The sequence below is a fragment of the Plectropomus leopardus genome, chromosome 5, assembly GCF_026936395.1.
Source record: "Plectropomus leopardus strain MGB_pleo_1.0 chromosome 5, ASM2693639v1, whole genome shotgun sequence".
Taxonomy (NCBI): domain Eukaryota; kingdom Metazoa; phylum Chordata; class Actinopteri; order Perciformes; family Serranidae; genus Plectropomus; species Plectropomus leopardus.
The window spans coordinates 29122973-29128972 of record NC_142180.1 but is presented as its reverse complement, the minus strand read 5'-3'; the positions used below and the strand labels follow the sequence as shown (position 1 = coordinate 29128972).

General features: G+C 36.9%; 1 protein-coding gene across 2 annotated transcripts in view; it reads left to right on the top strand.

The window, feature by feature from the left end:
- Window positions 1–1042: 1042 nt before the first annotated feature.
- gatad2ab (GATA zinc finger domain containing 2Ab) overlaps window positions 1043–6000 on the top strand; it is a 38977-nt gene continuing 34019 nt past the window's right edge. Inside the window, exon 1 of one of the 2 annotated variants that reach the window (XM_088077887.1) lies at window positions 1043–1248. The gene's annotated coding sequence lies outside the window, so the exon portion shown is untranslated. The remainder of the gene's footprint in view (window positions 1249–6000) is intronic. The other variant, XM_042482302.2, reaches the window with a different exon arrangement.

Genomic DNA, 6000 nt, shown 5'->3' with positions numbered 1-6000 from the left:
AATTATTATAATTTTTAAGCACATTTTGAGTCTTGACTAAACAAAAAAATCATCAAGCACTAGCCCCCAATAGTCATTACTAGGGTTGTCAAAACAAACAAACAAACAAACAAAAAAAAACCTGGGGAGAAGGCAATGAGGAACATAAGAAGAAGTGGTCCAAAAATTAGCAAAAAAAAAAGTAAAAAAGTTGCAAGGAATTCAATGTTGTAAATCCCCCCGTTACTTAATTTTAAATATATAATTATATATAATTATGATGAGTATGAATATAGCTTTCTATACATATTTTTTTGTTTTTGTTTCACCCCCCTTTAAAAAAAAATATCAGGACGTTTTCTTGTCACCTAACCAATCCAATTGGATTGATTCCTTGTATAAAAATGAGGCACTAAGCAATTTAACAAGACATGGGCCAAAAATGAGCAAGAAAAAAAAAACACCAACCAATAAATGACCCAAAAAGGTGATAAAAATTTAAATAAAAATATTTGTATTTTAAATACATATTTGTGATAATTATGAATATAGCTTTCTGGACATTTCCCTATTTTTTTTTAGTTTTAGCCTTCCAAAAAAATTTTCAGGTATTTATCACATTTTACTTTCTTACAATTTGTGGGACATTTTTTTTTTTTTTTCCAAATTGCTCAATGCCTTTCCCCCCATTGTTTAAAAAAAAATCAAACCATTTTGTTTGGGATTCAAACAGCTTGTAAGAGGTGTCTGAACCCAACATAATAATGTTAACTGAGATTCAGAGGTGTTTGTTCAGTGAATCTTTGAAAAAAAAAGAAAAAAAATGTATAACACACATATATATAAATGTATAACACACACACACACACACACACACACACACACACACACATATATATATATAATTTGAATGCACTCAACTGAGTCAATTTCCTAAACTCATGTCTGACTTTGAGGTACTTTATCCACCACAATTTCAATAACATTTAAGCGGGAGTTTGTCTCTCTACATCCATTGTACTTCCGTCTACTGGCTTCAAACGCATCATTTTGTGTCTTATCTCATCAGTTGGAAACTTAACATTTCCGAGGTGTGTATGAACGCAGCATGACGCCGCCTGTGGTGGCTCATTACATTATCTGGCAGCCGGAGTGGCAGCGGACAGAAGAGAGGGGATCCCCGGGATTTTTACACCGAAGCCAGCGAGACACTGACATCAAACATCTGAACATCGCGGGGGGAACTCGGTCAAGCTCCTCCTAGACTCCGTAAGTTCACGCATCTCAAAGTCACACCAACTAAATCTGATATTTTAAATCATTTTCAATCAGATAATGACGATGAGGGGAAGTTTCTCTGTCGGCGTTAGCACGGCTAAGTTAAGCTAGCTTAGCATAGCTTGATCTTAGCTAAGGTAACAGTTTGTGTGTAGCTCGGCAAGCACACATACACCTACCGAGCCAAGAACAAACCGCCGCAAAAAGTCGAGGAATATTTAAACAAACTTCCCCGGCAAACTTCTTTCGGGATGCTGCAATAGTGAGATATAATGTAAGTTATAATTTGTATATGCTCGTAATGAAGTTACAACACTCTTGGATGTAACAATCATTCTCCGTGTGTAATTAACGCTTGATTATTTGTGAATAAATTTAGTCTGTCTGGGCAAGCAAGTGTCCAGGGAGTTAGCGTTAGCAGGCTAACTTAGCTCGCTAGCTAACACTAGCACAGATGGGGTCGGTTTCATTGTCTGTCGTGTATCGCTATTTGGTCGGCATCGGAGCTAAATATCACAACACCTAGAGTTACGTTTAAAGTTGTATTAGCTCAAGTGTTGAGTGACTTTTTTTTAGAAAAAATAATCTCCATAACCGCTTATGTTCACAATAGGGCTGCTAGCTCGCGTTAGTTAGCCACTGGTTTGTAGCCGGACAGATGGACAGGTTGTTGTTGGCAAGCCAAGTTAGCATCTGATAGCTTGTTGTTGTTGATGGGTTAGTTGAAAATAGGTAGCTATTCTTCTGGGGAAAGTTGGAAAGTTTATGAACATCGTAAGCGAGTATTGTCGCCGGTTGGTGCTTAGCCGACCGCTGTTAGCCGTGGATGGGCATGATTATGGCTTCATGAGCCATTGATCTCAGAACTTTGTCAGATTAGCTCAACCGTGAAAAGCCTTTTTATGGAGGCGTAATGGTGGACGGTGGTGCCTCCGTCAGGGTGTGTGTGTGTCTGTCTGTCTGTCCACGACGGGGTACTAGCTATCTATCACCCACGCCAGACTATAGACAACCAAACGCCTGCTCTGTGTTTGCACCAGAATATCAATGTTTTTATAACTGAGATCCAATCCTCCACTTTATGCTTGTAATGCGCTCAAGTGCAAGGGCATGCTCTATAATTAACCACACCGTTCATTTCCTGTTGAAGTCAAGCCTTTGAAAGCATTCCTGTTATATTAATCATGTGGTGTTAATTGTTAGAGCTATTTGAATTATTCAGTTTTGTAATGACTAGGGTTGTCATGATTCCCCACAGAAATACTTGATCCTTAATGACAAAAAAATGAAGAGGCATCAACAATATGTTTAATGAAGATAACAACTATACAAACAATAACATAAATGACAACAGTATTTCTAAGTTGCCTCAGGTAGTGCTAAAAAAAAAAAACGAGCTTACTGTAAGATATTAATAACACCCCCCTCCCAAAAAAAAACAATAACAACAAAAACCCCAGCAAACTTATTGTAAGGTATCAACAACAGCAACAGTATTTTAAAAATATGTATTTTTTAAATTACATAAACAGCAACAATGACAAGCATATGTACTCTGCTGCAGCCTGATTATTTCCTGCACTTTTAGCATACGCTTGGGTGATATGGCCATCAAACAATATTACAGTAGTTTATGTGTTGTTAAAAACAATATTCTTGATGATATGATAAAAATACTGAGAATATTGTATTATTAATTTTAAGTATATGCAATCGCAGCAAAACAAGTGTTGCAGTTGTAAATGTAAACATAAATGTAGTTTGCCTTCAGATATTCAGTGAAAACTGCATAACAATTATCTCTCAGTTCTTTAGTTTGTAAACAACTCTAACTTATTAGAGTTAGACCTGAGGCAACTTAAAAATAACAACAATATTTTTAAGTTGCCTCAGGTAGGGCAAAAAAAACAAACAAAAAAACCCAGCTAGCTTACTGTAAGATATAAATGACAACATTTTAGGTTGTCTGTGCTAGTGCAAAAAAAAAAGGCAACAATGACATGCATGTGAGAGTCGGTAGGCTGTGAGTGTTTCTGTCTAGTTGCAGGTTGACTTCTCAGTTTCAATCTGGGAAGAGAAACAGCACTTTTCAGGCACAAATAACTGTAATAACTTGAACTCCTCCAAGTAACGTTACAGACAAGCAGGACCGATAACGTTGGCTGCTGAGCTCGCACTTTAAAGTTAGTTGTTTTATCATTAGGCATTCGCTAACAATAGCATAGCAGACAGCTAATGTGGCTAATGGCTCATAATAAAACGGCCAATGTTAATGTGTGTGGTCAGCCAGGTAAACCTTTATGATAAATGTTTATTATTTCAATAATGTTGAAATGGGAACTTTACTAACCTATCAAAATTCCTAAAAGACCCGGCGTCAGCTGGCGACACAGCTGAGCTGACGGTGTTGTGTGCAACAGCTTACGTATTCAGCTGCTAGTGAGAGGAGGGGCTGTGTGTGTGTATATTTGTGTGTCTATGAGGAGGTGAAGAACACACTGTTGGTACTGATACTGTTTATCCCATACTAATTTTAAGTTATCTGAATATCAATTTTTTTGACAACCCTAGTAATGACTATCGGGGGTTAGTGCTTTCTCAGGGCCAATACAGATACTAATTATTTGTTGTTAATGAGACTAATAACCAATATTTGTAACCGATAACCAATTACAAACAAAATCAAAATCTTTTTGTCAATATTTAGAAATTGAAATATAAAAAACTTAAACACAAAACTTGTTTAAATGCCTTTGGGAAATGTTTAATTGAAACTGAAACTTTTAACATCAAATACAGCAAGTTCCCAGCAACTTTTTAATGAAGTCAAGTGAAAATTTAAATAAAAAACAAATAAATAAAAAATAGTTCCCTGAGGTTTTACACAGTAAAAGTTCCTCCAATGCTGACACTTTCAATGCACTTTTTAATTAATTAATTTTATTGGGGATCATTAAAATAAAATGCCGATACAGATAATCAACAAAATGCCTAATATCTGTTCCAATAAGGGCCAGGCTGATAGTCTGTCGACCACTGCTATGAACTATGGGTCATGTTGTTTGAGTGGTCGTTTTAGCCAGTTACCTGTCTTTGAGGTGTGTTAAAGATGAACAGCAGTGTGTATATCCCTGCCTCTGTTCAGCAAGTGCCCTCCTTTTAGAGCAAGCAGACAGTTGGCACCCTTGGCTAGTGATGGGGGACACATGTCGCTTTGCATTTTATGATAGGCCTTGGATTAGCCTGAGGAGGGGTGCCTCTTATGAAAAACCCTCCTGAGAGTGATGTGACCAGACAGGCATGACTCGAGATCCACTCTTATTCTGCTGCATCAGGACTGAAACGTTTTGAGAATACATCTGTATTTTCCACCTCCCACTATTTTTTATTTTATTTTTTTCATGTGTCAACAGGCTCAAAGGTAGCTTTTCTCATTGTTGCATTTGTTATGTTTATTATGGTTTTATTATATATTATGGTATATGGAGGTCTTGGGATGAAAGTGTTTTTTTCAGTTTTGCTGAGTTGCAACTTGTGCAGTTTAATTCTAATATTGAATGTGAAAAATGTAAAAAAAAATAAAAAAATTTACACCTAATTCATAGTTATGTTACTTTCAATTGAGTACCTTGGGATTGAGTCCTAAAACCCGGAAATTAGTTTGCCTTTTAGCTCTCCTGTTTGCCTCGTCTCAGACTCACTGTTTTTTTTTTTTGAATGGGTTCTTGAGATTATTAAATAAGGTCTGTGGTTCACACAAGCTTAAGAGACTTTTGCGTTTTTTAAAAATACGTCAGTAAATACCCTTCTTGAAAAATCTGAGGCTTCTATGTGTCTTTAAAAATGCAGTTGTTAGGAAGTGGCCAAATGAGACTGCAGGACGTCATCACGCAGTGCAGAACATGCTTTGCAGCCTTATTGTGGTTGTGGAGATCAGTCACGCAACTGTAGTGTCGTTCTTTTATAGCCCAAAGTTAGCTTTTTACTTAAGGGGATTGCATGTGAGCTTCAAAAATTGGAAAAGTGGTGTTCAATTTTGAAAATTATCTTGCTAAAAAATGCAATTATCATGAACATTTGTTTGCCACAGAGAATATTTTCTGTAATAATTCAAAATCTAATATAAAATCCCATAGGCTTTTTGATGAGGGAACCTGGGCAACGCTAACTTCTGTATTGGCCTTTAGAAAAATATAATCCCTAGAGCACTCTATATAAATAAACTTAAAAACAAGATTTACTTGCACCATTGGGTTTTGTACTCACTTTTTAAACACAATAAATTAATGTGAGAGATAAAGTGGACATAACATCTGTTTCACACAGCAGTGATCCAACAGTGTATCTTCTCCCCCAAGAAATGTAACATCCCCCACACTATTATTTGTTGTCTATTCTAATGATGAACCACAATATTTAGACCCAGCACTGGTGATAACTCTCTGCAGGGTAGTATGGCATAGCTCTTATTGTTTCCATCTATCTCGGTCTCGCTGTGGTGTTATCATAATAGTATCTGTGGCTCACTGTAGGACACAGTTTTAGCACAGCAGCTACAGTCTGGTCGGGTGTGAGCCCAGTCTTTGTGAGAATGTTAACAGGAAATGCTGTGTAAACCATGAAGTCTCTCCAGAATCGGCCAGCTAGTCTGTATCAATGTGGATGAGGGATGTGTTGTTGTACTTTAGTTTTTAGGATTGGGATTCAGCCGTAGGGATGCCATCAGGTAAATACTGACAGTGG